Source organism: Lissotriton vulgaris, chromosome 6 (genome assembly GCF_964263255.1).
Source record: "Lissotriton vulgaris chromosome 6, aLisVul1.2, whole genome shotgun sequence".
NCBI classification, from domain to species: Eukaryota; Metazoa; Chordata; class Amphibia; order Caudata; family Salamandridae; genus Lissotriton; species Lissotriton vulgaris.
The window spans coordinates 1,697,058,393-1,697,074,127 of record NC_141694.1 but is presented as its reverse complement, the minus strand read 5'-3'; the positions used below and the strand labels follow the sequence as shown (position 1 = coordinate 1,697,074,127).

General features: G+C 45.2%; 1 long non-coding RNA gene across 1 annotated transcript in view; it reads left to right on the top strand.

The window, feature by feature from the left end:
• LOC147709330 (uncharacterized) overlaps positions 1-15,735 on the top strand; it is a 773,804-nt gene that overhangs the window by 547,757 nt on the left and 210,312 nt on the right. The gene's annotated exons all lie outside the window — the stretch shown is intronic.

Genomic DNA, 15,735 nt, shown 5'->3' with positions numbered 1-15,735 from the left:
GGCGCAGCAGAGCTTGTTGTGGATAAGCTTTGAAACTGCATAATCCTCGCCTCCGTCCTGACATAGAATGCAAAATTTCCTAGCTAACGTAACGGAAAGTTTCAATTCTATTAAGGACAAGGAGGCGAGGATTATCCCACCCGAGCCGGGGCGGCCTCGTCCCCCCCGTGTACCTTCGTATTTCAGTAAGTACTACTTTTTGAGGTATTTCAACTGTGTTTATGCAATGCATTGTGTGAATCGCTGTTTTTTGCCTTCTCAGTTTACTGGTTACGATCTGTACTGTTTAAACACGAATCATCATGCTTCGTAGTCTCTCTTCATACTATGTGTTGACTTGCCTTGCTTCTGGTCAGAAGAACTGGATAACGTTCTCCTTATTTACTTTAGGACACGACCAGAAAGAATGAGGTGTCTTACAGAAATTTCTGCCTCACAGAGAAGACGAGGAATAGTAGAGGACGTCATGGCTAGTTATACGGCGGACGGATCCATCATTGGCTGTTGGTTACTATGGACACTGTTTCCCATGTGCTCATGGGAGTTGTGGTTCAATAAAAACGTTTGATTGGTTTTCTTTGAAGTGCTGATTATAATAAAGAGAAGAAAGGACTGCATAATCCTCGCCTCCTTGTCCTTAATAGAATTGAAACTTTCCGTTACGTTAGCTAGGAAATTTTGCATTAGTGCTGCAGAATGAAAAATTAGGGCACATTTGGAGTGACTTCTCAAATCCTTTTCTATTTCATTAAAACATTCTGACATGCAGTCTCCCAAAATGGCCACCAGAGACAAAAGAGCCCAAATGTAGCCCAAATATCACCCAGATGTAGCCCAAGTATAGCCCAATGACAGAATGTCCCAGAGTGTTCTAAAGAACAACTAGAGCGCTAACAGTCCTACTTATTACAAAGGTATAGCACACCTGGAGCCATCGTGATGGGAATAAAGTGGTAACTCTTAAAACATTTAATTTAAAAAGAAACAACATGAGGGGGTATATTATGCAATAGAAGGTATTATTAGTGCTGCAGAAAGAAAAATTAGGGCACATTTTGAGTGACTTTTCAAATCCTCTTCTATTTCATTAAAAAATTCTGACATGCAGTCTCCCAAAATGGCCACCAGAGACAAAAGAGCCCAAATGTAGCCCAAATATCACCCAGATGTAGCCCAAGTATAGCCCAATGACAGAATGTCCCAGAGTGTTCTAAAGAACAACTAGAGCGCTAACAGTCCTACTTATTACAAAGGTATGGCACACCTGAAGCCATCTTGATTGGAATAAAGTGGTAACTCTTAAGACATTTAATTTAAAAAGGAACAAAATGAGGGGGTATATTTTGCCATATGAATTATGATTAGTGCTGCAGAAAGAAAAATTAGGGCACATTTTGAGTGACTTCTCAAACCCTCTTCAATTTCATTAAAAAATTCTGACATACAGTATCCCAAGATGGCCACCAGAGACAAAAGAGCCTAAATGTAGCCCAAATATCACCCAGATGTACCCCAAGTATAGCCCAATGACAGAATGTCCCAGAGTGTTCTAAAGAACAACTAGAGCGCTAACAGTCTTACTTATGACAAAAGTATGCACACCAGAAGCCATCTTGATTGGAATGAAGTGGTAAGTCTGAAAACACTCAATTTAAAAAGGAACAACATGAGGGGGTTAATTTTGCCATAGAAAGTATGATTAGTGCTTCAGAAAGAAAAATTAGGGATCATTTTGAATGACTTCTCAAATCCTCTTCTATTTCATTAAAAAAATTCTGACATGCAGACTGAAACATGCACTTTGAATACCAGCAGCAGACGTCCCTGGTGAGCAGTAGCTTTACTACAGTGATCTAATGTGCAACTAGAGTGCTAACATTCAGAATTTATGGCAAATGTGTGACACATCTGAATGCCTTCTTGATGGAACCAAAGTAAACAAGCATTGAAAATGCAATAGATCTCGCCCTCGTTTAAGTTAAAGCCATTCTGTTTGTAATGAGGTGGCTTTTTAGCTTTGCTTTTATTAGTGTTTTTTCAACTTTCATGTAAATAACATGCATCTGTATGCATATAAGTATATGTATGCATGCATTTATGTTTGTATTTATATAGATATACAGATGATATATGTTTATATATGTATGTATATATATATTCACTGAAAAAACCATAGGCTATAGACCATATATAGTTAGGAATTAGCATTTACAAAACCTTGAAAATTCACTGAAAAAACCATAGGTTATAGACCATATATAGTTAGGAATTAGCATTTACAAAACCTTGAAAATTCACTGAAAAAACATAGGTTATAGACCATATATAGTTAGGAATTCGCATTTACAAAACCTTATTTTACTCACACAAAACCATTGAAATTCCATATATAGTTAGTTGCACTAACTATATATCGCGCACCCGCAATCCAGTGCTGATGATGTCACATATTACATCATTCATGACATGGTCAGTGACATCACTGATGACATCACTGATGACATCTCAAATGACATCACTGATGACATCACTGATAACAACATGCAGTGACTGTATGTTTCTGTAAAGTTGAAATATGTCTTACATATTGAAGAATGAGTGGATGTATAAGTGTCTGGATGAAGGATTTAGTAGGTGCATGACTGACTGTATGAGTGAGTGATTAAATGTGTCTCACTGAGTGCATGGGTTAGTGACTAAACTGTCTTAATTTGTGCATCATTATGTCTGTTGTTCTGTAAACTGTTGCATGTGTTGATAAGTAGCTATATGAGTAACTATATGGGTTATTGATTGGTTGCCCAAGTATTTGTATGGGAGACTGAGTGTGTGTGTGGGTGGCTGGGAGGTGTATGACTCTGTGCATAGATGTGTGAGCAGTTGATTCACTAGATGTATGGTTTCAAAAGTGCATGTGGAAACAGCTGTATGGGCGGTTGACTGTGTGCATGAGTGTATTGGTGAGTGAATGGATATCTCAGTGCTACATGTCAAAGTAAGTACATATGTAAAACACAGTACATGTGAGAGTTGACATATATAAATAACTGTGCATAAGAGCCAGTGAATGTGTGAGTGGCTGTATGGATCATTGTAAACTTGTATCAGGGATTGTATAAGAGAGTAAATATGTGTTAGTATATGTTTGAATAAGTAAAGTTTGTATAACTGTATAGTTGAGGAAATGGAGGTGTGATTGATTCTTTGCATGACTGACTAGGTGTGTGAGTAACTCCATGGATGAGTGACAGTCTGTGAGTGTCTGTTTACACTGATTGTATCTAAGGTTATATTAGAGTCTGAAGAGGTTCATCGTATTATCACATGAATGATATCATCAGTGATGTGATCAGTAATGTCAAATGAGATGTCATCAGTGATGTCATCAGTGATGTCATTTGAGATGTCATCAGTGATGTCATTTGAGATGTCATCAGTGATGTCACTGACCATGTCATGAATGATGTAATATGTGACATCATCAGCAGTGGATTGCGGGTGCGCGGTATATAGTTAGTGCAACTAACTATATATGGAATTTCAATGGTTTTGTGTGAGTAAAATAAGGTTTTGTAAATGCGAATTCCTAACTATATATGGTCTATAACCTATGGTTTTTTCAGTGAATATATATATATATATATATATTGCGCTCGAACAACCTTGAAGTCCCAAGGAAGAAATGACAGCACTCGGGGGGTACCTTCACTCACACAGTAGTTTATTTACTACAAGCGCGCCACATTATATATATATAATGAATCTGGCTCCTTGTCTTGTAGATCTTTTTTTAAACATATGTGACTCTTAATAGAATTGTGTTCATTAGCTGATTTTGACACACACCCAGACCAGACGTATTACATTTAGTATTGGTACTTGTGCAGCACTTGATCTATGTGGCTCTTGTCACATCTACCATCAAAACTCCTTGAGTATACTCTTGATTTGCGTGCAGGTCATACATTTTCATCATACTACACAATACATTGCAGCACTGTAAACTCGCGCTTAAAAAAAAAAAAACATTTTAGCTCCTTATCCACCGAATTCTCCTTTACGATTTGCAGCAAAAAATCAATGAACTCCTGCTCACCGTGTGCATACATTCCCTTTTCATGCTAAAGCTAAAAAAAACACTTTCATCTTTTGAAATATTCCAAACATGACAACAACAAGCATGCCAGTGCAGCCGAGGCAAGTCTTTCCGTGTCTCTAGGTAACATTTTAACCTGCGTGATGCTCGGCGCGCAGCATCTTAAGTATTTTTCCAGGAAATACACTGCTGCTTGTTAAAAGGGATAGGACCCCAGAGAGGCCTTTAAAGATGCCTGCAAAGTGAGAGGTGCCAGGAGAAAGATAATCGGGCTGATCATGGTTATTTACCTTACAGTTTCATTCATCCTTAACTATGTATAATTTAGTGGCATGAAATGCGTTATTGGGAAGGTATTTGCATCAAACAGATCTAAGCAACCATGAAAGCGCAGGAGCTGAACCAATGACAGAATGGTTTTCTGCATTCCTTGGGCAGCATTTCTGTAGTACACAAATAAACACATCAAATAAACACGTTTCGCTTCAGTGGTTTTAAGAAGATAGTCTTTGGAGTATTTTGCTAATTTTGTTTTTGAGTTTAATAAAAGGGAATCAAATCTATCAATTTCACGTGTTTTTCGCCTGTCTCTGGTTTGCAGCTGGTTGACCGATTCTGAAAATATCCTAAAGCCAGCTGTTGGCATTACACATTTTTCACACATTTGTTGAGCCTTCCACGCGTAGCCGCATCAGTCTAGTTAAGGACTGCCTTTGCTTTCCATGTTTCTTCTTTGGCTTGATGTCGTTTTAGAAGCATAGCATTGGCAATATAAACGATTATTGAAGATCAGAAATTCAATCTGTGCTTTTAAACAAAATCACTAAAATCGTGCCGTAATTATTGGACCAAATGTGCACCAGCAACATTACATTTGCTATTTTGAGTGTTGCATTTTGCACAGCGATCCGAAAAATAGCAAACATTTTGCATGGCACAAGGTTGGATGAAACATTTCAGAAAAAACTACCGCATTCAGTTTAATTTTTGGGGTGATTCGTTTCTTTGAGGGAAGAGTGTTGGGTATGGTAGCTCAGGCTTTCTTTAACCCCTTGCATGCTCTTGGCGGAACCATTCCGTCACGAGCCACGGTGGTGCTGTGCTGGTGACGGAATGGTTCTGTCACGCCCCCGCCGCCGCGCCTGCGCTGAGCGTTCTATTAGGCGGGCGGGGTCGTGAAGGAACCATTCCGTCACAAGCACAGCGCCACCGCGGCTCGTGACGGAGTGGTTCCGCCACGAGCATGGCGGCGCCGCGCAGCTCCCCTTCCCCACTAGCGCCGCGGCGGAATTACCGCCGCAGGCAAGGGGTTAAAATTTTCGAACCCGGGATAAGGTAGCCTTTTCACATGTCGATGGCTTTTTGAAGCATCTGTATAGACTGCAAGGAACTGCTGGCTAGTACAGCATTGTTTCCACTGAGATCAGGGATATAGCAATCTTTAGTGCAGCAGATGTAGTGATGGACTTTTACGACCTAACTAAGGTGCAGGATATCCCATTGTGTTTATTTTACATTATAGCGCTTGGCAACTTAACCACGCCACAACGTAGGTTGTGTATTTTTGCTCAGATCCAAAAGTACTATAGACAGTGTAGAAAGACTACTTTGTATTAAAATGTGGCTGAGTATAGCTCAGGATTGGTCCTGTCCATGGTGCTGAATATGAATCCGGAAGCAGGACAGAGTAACATTGTGAGCCAATGCAGACCACTGGAATGATGCGATTGTGCGGCCAAGGCAATTTTCACATAATTATAGATTTTCCACATAATCCATTATCTGACACATTATCTGCAGATTTTAACAATATTTTTTTTGTTTCTAGATCAAACGGTTCATACATTACTAAATATGCAACGACATGTGTTGTTGCTATGCAGTGGAATGCCCTTTCCAAAGCTGGACAGGTCAAGGTTTTGTTGCTTATTTATAAATTGGAGTGTTAAACTGGTACTAATGAGGTTCAACCAATGCCCATACAGTGTTACCAAGTGTAAAAATTACAAACTAAATGAAGTAAAATAAGTCAGCCATTTAATTCTTCCAAAAGTCCAACAGCTAGAGGGTACACCTGATACTTGCATCTTACGACACCAAGTAGGGGCTATTCATATTGATATTACAATCCTCAGCATCCAACTTGTTTATGAGCAGCAGTTGAACATTTTCAAATAACAATGGCAGCCCACCAATCATGGTTAATTTCAGACACTATGAGACTATGTCAGTGTGCTCATTAGTATTTCACCAACATTTACATAATTTACGGCATGGAGAGCTTTAACCTTTCACAATTTTTACTTTGAAAACAGCACACTGCACAATCGAAATGCACCACAAGTTGGCAGGTCCATGAAACTCCAAAAGGTTTTTTTTATTTCTTCATTTGAGCACAAAGTCTGTTTGACCAACTGCCCATCTGAAAAAGAAAGTGCTAACATGAACTGCACATGTAGAGAAAATACAACACAAGCAAAACCATCTTAATTTGCCTCGTATTTTCCACATGGGTTCTACCGTATGCACAGTTCATAGATGACTTACTCCACTTATTCACTTTCTAACCATGTACCCTGCAATCAAAAACACCATGCAATGCTTTATGTGCACAAAGGAATCTCTTCCAACCCTGTGGGCTGGGTAGTCTTCCAGAGCCTTCTCACCACAGAAAGGTCAATCCTCGCCACCATGAGGGTGGCAGACCCTATCTGCAATATGCAGGCACAGAGCCCTTCTACCTCCTGTACCCACTTCAGTTTCTAAATATGCCAGAAAACTTCTACAATATACCACTGTGAAACCACATCCCGAAACCCTCATTGCTGTCATCTATATCTGTTCAGAGAGTTAAAATAATCACCAAAAATAGCCTCCTCTTCTTTATAACCAACGCAGGTGCATGGAGTGATATGTAAATCCAAGCTAGACAAAGGTTCCTTTAGATTATTTTTGTGGTCCACCAAGAACACTGTCCAAGGTTATGGTATTATTATGATCTAAGCCACCTACAGAAAGTTGTTTGCTTATGAAAAAGTGTCCTAATGCCTCAAAACTACAAACCGAAGTTTTGCTGAGTCGTCTACACCCACCAACTCAGTGCCCCTAGCTGAAAATTCAACCTTTAAGCCATTCTTCACACTTGCTGCCCATCACCAGTTTGAATTTGCAATACCTAGTGCCATTGTCCTCTCGAACATTATCATTTTGCTGTTAGTCCCCAGGCTCCTTGAACCACTCTCAGTTACCCAATACTGCGCCCCATAATTATACAATACTTTACCTTCAACACCAATCCAGCTGCCCTGCTCCCTACTACACCATCCTCACAGAGCAACCCAAAGCTGAGGCTTCAGTGGACCTTGACCCATCTCAGTCCTTGAACTGCTAATTGAAATTCAGTCTAATAGACATCATCTCTGCCCTGAGATACACTATTGACATCCATGACTTTCATGACAGTGTCTTAAGGACCGTAGACACCTCCAGATGTTTACCTTTAACAAGGAACACTCCAAACGAAGTCCTTCCATCAACTGCTGCTGATCTGATTACCCACCAGGTTTCAAAATTAGAACAAATGCAGGTCACTGAGCTGTGCAATATCCTAAACTCTGCAATTCACTTAACCCGCACATGAGACCTGAAGATTGGGTACTATTTAAAAATGTCAATATTCAGACTGGCCTTAATCTGAACTCAATATAAAAGATGTGTCAGCAGGAGATTCTGGCTTCCCCTCCCATTCTACAGCCGTATTTCCTTCTGTCAAGCAGTATGAAGTCATGGGAATGCTACTCAATGCACATTATAGAACTCCTTAGTTAGTAAATGCTATTCACATTCATAAAATACAGATGGCGTAAGGAACAACAGTGAAGCAATGTCTTAGAAGAACGTAGACACATCAAAAACAAATGCGCCCTTATTAATCAACCCTAATTCTGGACTCAATCATCCTATCATATGGGGATTCCCTCTTTGAGGATGACCATAAACGTACTCGCAATAACACTCATCAAGTTCTATAGATGTTTATAAAAAGTTGCGAAAAATTATCAGGATGGCCTCACACACCCCCTTGGCGTCAAGCTTCCTTATTGGCCATCCCGCGTTCTCCAAAGCATCCTCTAATGGCGAGCGAGCCCCTCATTTAGGGCTGCAGGTGAATCATTAGAAGGGAACCAAGGGAAAGGAGTGTTCAATAAAATTCCCTACTGCCTATAATCCATACCTTTCTGGTCTTTATTATTTGGTGGAAGAGGGATGATTACAAACAATGTGGGACAATTGAGGCCTTGTTATGGTTGGTGGTCATGTTCACATATGGTCAAGACGAAATGTTTCAGCCCTTAACTAGCCTCCAACAGGGTCTGGGGCTTCCTTCAGGACCAAATTGGACCCTATATGACCCTGTAATATTTCCCTATACACTTCACGCATACAATACCAGATTGCTACTTTTTGTCTGTTCAGTCCAGATTCTTCCGTCTTAATAAATCTTCCTTAATTATGGGAAGTTTGAACCGCATGGAGGAGTAGAGAGAGATCCTTATAGTCACACTTTCATCAAAGGTCACCCTCTCTGAATCACATACAGTGTATTCACAAGCCTCCATCCAACATGGAAGCACGTTCCTTGCACTCACTGGGCTTGAAAAGTAAGATACAATGTTTGCAGTCACGCAGCAATACAGTTCTGTCTGTATTATCAACGCAGCACACTAAGAGGCGGGTTTGTGCACTTGTCTCGCAGCACACAACACTGTAGGATGTGTATTCCTTTGCAGGAAGAATTCATTTACAGAGAAATGTTTTTGCTGCTAATGTAGCACATCAGGATTGTGGCATGTTACCAAGGATTGCTTCTAGGATCACAGTTTGTGATGACATCATGTATCATGACATCTCATGCACTTGTTTAGTTGGCACAACATAATTATAGATTTCTCTGTATCTGTGTTTTTCTCTTCTCCTTGTAGTTGATATTGACAGTATCACTAATGTCTCTTACTTCTACATGATGCTATTTCACTTTGAGATATTGCATTTTTTTTCTTTTGTGTATTACACATTTTAGAAGTATTGGTGGTAGGAAAGAAATATGCGCTTTATGGATGAACTGTTGTTCATGTTTGGAAAATTGGTCAAGTAAGTAGATTTGGGTAGCATGAGATTGCTAGGAATGACAATTAGGTCAGGGCAGGAGGCATTTTGAAGCAGTAGGAAATTCCCCCTTTTTGCGTGGTTAACCCTATTTTTGTTCAATTTTATTTCTGGCTTTTAGACTGTGCACACTGGGGCACTGCCATCCAGAACCCAGTGTATGTGCTTTGACCCCCCAAAAAACTGCCTAATCTTTGATTGGCATATTAGGCTTTCTACAAGGCTATAGAATATGGTGTGAAGAGGGCTTTAAGTGGGCCGGGTGCCAGGCCCGGTAGTAATTTAAAACGGTCTTTGAAGCATGTTCCTATTGGGCCCTATATTCATGTCCTTAACCTTAATTGGAAAAAGCAATGGTCAACTTCTAAACACTGAACTTAAAAAACACATTTATCCATTTTTTTTTTTGTTTTTTTTTTTTGAAAATCTTTTTATTAGCAAAGTTGTAGAGCAACAATAGTATATAGAGATGTTTATACAATACTAATGTTAAGCACCGTCGCACATGTATGCGGTCGCTCAAAGCAAATATACAAGCTTGGTAAATTCGATTTTTCATTTTGTCGATGAAACATTACAACTAACAAACCCCATTCATTCTCGATCCCACCCTCCACCCTGCGAGTTCCCACCCTTCACTCTCTAAACAGGTATATGATCTAAATATCGCTATGCGGGTCATACTCTAGTCATTACACATAGTTAAGGTCAATACAGAGTCTGGTTAGGTAGCGGAATGCGACAGACGGGTTCGATCTACCCGTATTACCTCATAGTGCACCGCAGGTATTGTTCGAGGCAGTGCATATGAGAATGAGTATGGGCGAATCCGCACCCCAACTGGCTATTCACTAATATCCGCTTCATCGCTGTCATTGCCAGCCTCAAACACCCCCAAAGTGTCAAACCATTCCAGTGAGATAGGTGTTTTGCGGAGGCCCCTACTCTCTTCCCTTTGCAGTGCCTCGCCTTCAGCCTTACCCCAACGTACAACTTCCGCCCTCCACAGGTCAGGGTTGGGCGGTTTCGATGACTTCCACCGTATCGTGATGGCACGCTTAGCCAGCAACAGGGCCAGATCCGAGAAGCGCGCCGCCACGGTCCTGGTGCGGGTCGATGGACCTAGCCCTAGGAGCATGTGTTCAAGCGTAGGTGATCGGGTCAATGTACCAGCCTTCTCAAGCGAGCCATGGACAGTAGTCCAGAAATACCCCAATTTGGGGCATTGCCACATCATGTGTATCAGAGATGCGTCGTCTGCATCACATCGGGGGCAGTTGCTCTTGGATGCAGGGAACATCATATGCAGGCGGTGTGGTGTTAGGTAAGCTCTATGCAGCAACATCAGTTGTATGAACTTGTACTTGGGATTTCTAGCTACCTTTCTGGGGAATTGCAGTATGCGCTCCCACTCCTTATCCCTTAATGGCCTCCCAATATCCGCCTCCCAAGTCGCCCTTAGTGGTGCTAGTGTAAGCGCCCTCCCCGCTTTAATGCTAACAGTGAGCCACTTAGTTAGATGGCCGCCCGTCCCCATGAGGTAAAGCATTGTGACTAGGGGATTTGCAGTAGGCTCCTGTCCGTCGGGTGACCAGCTGCGCAAGATATAGTGTCGGAGACCGGCATGCAGGAGAAAGGAGCCGCCGGGTACGCCCTGCGTGGTTCTGAAGTCTGCGAAGGACAACAAGTGCCCCTCCGCAAACAGGTCACCCACATGTGTCACACCCGCGTCATGCCAGGGCTCCAGTAGAGTCGTTGTAAGTGTGCCCGGGCCCAGTGGTATGCCCAAGAGTGGTATTGTGGGGGCATAAGGTGTCCCTGTGGATGTATATTTCAATGCCCTTCGCCAAAGTGTGATCGCCAGTTTGAGTAATGGCGTAGTGTTTCTAGGTAGATCCGATCCAGGCAGGAGCAAGATATGTAACTTCCCCTTAGCATGGTCCTCTTGGGTCAGATTAATCTCATGAAGATTGCGGCCCGCCACCCAGTAAGCCAACCATTGTAGCTGGCATGCATAATGATAAGCCCTAAAGTCCGGTAGGCCCATGCCTCCGGAGTTGGAGGGAAGCTGCAACTTAGCCAGTCCTATTCGCCTGCGGCCATGTCCCCACACAAGTTCTGTGAGCAGGGAGTCGAGGGTCTTGAATGTTACTGCTGGGACCTGGAACGGCAAGTTGGTAAAGTAGTAGATAAGTCGGGGCAACATCACCATCTTGGAAATCGCCACTCTGCCGGGTATGGAGAGCGGCAATGTAAGCCAAAATTGAACTTGAGACTTCAGCGCTCTAATGGCCCTCCCCAGGTTGCCGTCTATCATCATGCTCGCCTCTCTATATATCTGTATTCCCAGGTAACGGAAGGTGGTTTCCGCCATCTGGAATTCATGTGGGGCAAAAGACAGGGGGGTCGAATCACCCGCAGCCACGAAGGCGAAACCGTAGGACTTAGACTCGCTGATGGTGAGGCCAGATATTTCTCGAAAATCCTCAAAAACCTGGGAGACTGGGCCCAGCTCACCCCTCAAATCTCGGAGATATAATATGATATCGTCCGCGTATGCAGAGACAATGTGGTCCGTACCATGCCGCCGTATACCGTAATGGGGGGCTAACAGCCTAAGTCTGCAGAGCAATGGCTCGAGGGCAAGAACGAAGAGGAGAGGGGAAAGTGGGCAGCCCTGCCTGGTGCCTCTGGCAATGGCCATGGGGCCCGAGATTTGGTTGGAAGTGCGTACCCTCGCCGTGGGGATTGTGTATAATAATCTGACCCAAGCGAGGAATTCCGGCGGGATCCCATATTTTGATAATGTGGCAAACATATAGTCCCATCTCAGGGAATCAAAAGCCTGTTTTAAGTCCAGAGAGATGCACCCCTCGGTGCCCACGCCCGCATCGTTCCCAAGCATGAGCTGGGCCAATCGCCGAAGGTTCATGGCCGTATTACGGCCTGTGACAAAGCCGCATTGATCCTGGTGAACCAAATGTGGCACATATTGTACGAGCCTTGATGCCAGTATCTTGCTCAGAATTTTTGAGTCAGTATTAAGAAGGGACAGGGGTCTGTAATCGGCCAACTGCAGACCTTCTTTGGCCGGTTTTAAGAGGGACGTAATCAGAGCTTGCATGGTTGATTGTGGTAGAGAGGCTGTGCGTAGAGCTTCCAGATAAACAATGTGTAGTCGCGGGGCCAGGAGGTCCATGTAAGTGGCGTAGAAGTCGGTTGGCAGGCCATCCGTTCCCGGGGCCTTACCCTTAGGGAGGGTTCTGATTGCCTGTCTGATTTCTGCCAATGTTATGGCACGCTTCAAGTCTTTATTCTGATCTGCAGTAAGCTGCGGGAGAACCAGATCCGCCATGAAGGTCACTAATGCGGGTTCGGACAGGGGTAGTGGGGGGCCATATAGCGCGGTATAGTAGTCCTTAAATGCTGTATTAATCCCTACTTGGGTAGTAGCCAGCTGGCCCGAGCGGTCCAAGATCCGCAGAATGGGTTGGCTGATCGGGGAGTCCCGCAGGATGCGGGCAAGTAGGGGGCCGGCCCGGTCGGCCTGTGTGTGCTGCCTATTCGTGTACTCCCTATAGTCAATAACTCGCAGCTCCTCCAGCAGCTCTGCATGTCTAATACGTGCCTCCTGCAGTGGGGGAAAGGGAGCGTTGGTACCCGCTGCCTCGTTCTCTAAGGATGCAAGTGAGCCCTCCACCTCCTTAAGCTGGCTAAGTACCTCCCGTTTCCTTCCCACCCTAGTAGTCATAGCAGCCCCCCTCAGACATATTTTGAAAGCGTCCCATTCTATCTGCCGGGAGCTAGCCGTGCCCGCATTCGTGGAGAAGTAGGTATCGATAGTGTCGGAGAGGGAGGACCGGAAAACCGAGTCCTCAAGGAGGTCAGGGTTTAATCGCCAGGTTGGTATGGGGGCTAGCCTCCTACCCCACTGCCATGTAATTTCCACGGGGCTATGGTCTGAGAACGTTTTCCCCATGTGCTGTGTTTGGACAATCAATGCAGTAAGGGATCTTGAGCAGAAAATATGATCGATTCTGGTGTGAAGCTGGTGGGGAGGGGAGAAAAAGGTGTATTCCCTGTCCATGGGGTGAATGCTACGCCACACATCTGCCAGGTCCCAACCCTCAGCCCAACTCGCAAGCGCAGCAGCCTGTTTCCTGCTCTCAGTAGCCAGTAAGGGGGGGTGTGACCTATCCAGTAGAACATCAAGTACAGCATTAAAATCTCCCCCTATTACCCAGCGAAGGTCAGCCCAGTCTGCAAGCACCCCGTTGACACTGGACAGAAATTCCAACTGGTTCGTATTAGGCGAGTACATGCACCCCACAACAACTTCCTCCCCATCCAACAGACCCCTCACAAACACATAGCGACCCTCCTTATCAACCCGTTGCTCCAACAACTGGAAAGGAAGAGACCCACGCATCCAAATTGCCGCCCCCCTTGAGAATGCGGAATATGAGGTGGCATAGAGCTGTCCTCTCCACTTCTTTCGCAATTTCACCGCCTCAGCAGCGTTCAAATGTGTCTCCTGTAAACAGGCAATTTGTGTCCCTCTCCGGTTGAGTTGTGCAAGGATTCTATGACGTTTATGCACTGATCCCAAGCCACGAACATTCCAGGTGCACAAGTGGTAATTGTTAAGAGGTCCCATTCCCATCTGTGCGGTGTGGCAAGGTGTAACAACTGGGCGACCCCACATGTTCTGCTGTGCTAAAATTGAAGAGTGTCTCGCAAACAATAAACCCCCAAACAAAAAGGTCCCTGAGCCAACGTACCCAGGAGCCAAACCATGGTGTCCAACGTGGGCACAACACAGTCAAGTACGTGTGCATACCGGGGGGTGGTGGACCTCCGACGGTTGGCACTGAACTGTCTGCGTGGGCGTGAGAGCCCACAATATGATGGATCCCTGCACACTCAACCCACCATATGCGAGGGAGGGGATTTGACATACGTTACCACTTGGAGAGGAGTAATCGTGTCGTGGCTCAGAACTCCGCTGCCATCTGTGCCGTGATCTTCGGGAAAAGTTGCAGGCTGTCAACTGAACCAGACACCTCAGTATGAGTGTCAGTGGTAACGGTGAGTCTGTCTCCGGTTGCTCCCGCGTCGTGGGCAGCCAGGGCCGCCTCAGTGAGACGCTGATGTGTGGATGATGACGTGTGGTCTGGCGCCTGTTGTCCGAGAGTATGCGCCGCCCCCGATGCTCCATGAGATGAGTGATGTCCAGGGCTGTGAGCGTCGTTCCGTCGGTCCGGCGAGCCCCTACTGGCGTTGCTGCGGTGGTCTGTGAACTGGTCCTGCGACGTCGGCGGAGTCAGGGCGACCTCCATCCATTCAGACGCTTCCTCAGGCGAGTCAAAGAAGTGGGACTTGTTGTTATGCAGGATTTTTAGCCGAGCAGGGAACAAAAGGGCATATTTCATGTTCCTGTCACGCAGTCTGCGCTTCACCCCCATGAAGGTGGACCTGGCTCGCTGTACAGTGGGCGTGAAATCAGGGTAGACCGAGATGGTCTTGTCCTCGAAGTGTATCGGCGCTTCCTCCCTGGCCGCCCGAAGGACAGTGTCACGATCTTTGAAATGGAGGAGACGAGCGATCAGTGGGCGCGGGGGTGCCCCAGATAGTGGGGGCCGTGATGGCATCCTATGCGCCCTCTCTACACTGTAGAGAGCGGTGAGATCTCTCTGGCCCACCAGCTTCCTAAGCCAATCCTCCACAAACTGCGTGGGGTCTCTCCCCTCGCTTCTCTCCGGAATGCCCAGGATGCGGACGTTGTTGCGGCGGGCCCGTCCTTCCGCCTCATCCACTCTTCCCCACAGCTGCTTCAGTTGCTTCTCCACGTTTTCTAGTTTCGCGGAGTGTTCCGTTTGCTGCGGGATAATGTCGTCTAGCGCTATTTTCTGCTCCGCCACTCGATCCGCCAATTTGTTGTGGTCCGCTTTAAGTAAGGATAGGCCGGTCGCCATATTGTCCATGCGCAATTCGAGCGCTTCGCGCGTCGCGCGTATTTCAGTCAGGATCAGATCTAGCTTGGCGTCTTGAGTTCCCTTACCGGTCGGCGGGATGATGTCCATACTGGAGGAGGCCAGTGGGTCCTCCGAACCGGTGGACTGCATGTCCGTTCGGGTGCTCTGGTCCTGACGTTTGCTCTTCGTCCTGCCCATAGACCTTGTCAGCAGGGTGGCGTTGTAGTAGAGGCAGCAGCCCGCCTTTTTCCCTTTAAATGTACGGCAGTTGTTATGGCCTGTCCACCCTGTACTGCAAAGAGGTAGATGCAGTGTTGGCAAGGGTGATGTAGGATACCCAGATGAGGCGTCAACCAAGGATGAGTCGGTGCGTCGCCTGTGCCCTGGTGAGGTTCGCGTAGGTGACAAGGGTGATGGGAACCAGTGCGCTTCAAAGTGAATGTATCGTGTCTGAGAGCGCAATGATGTCTGGGCTGCAGCGCTGCATGAAGGCGTCAA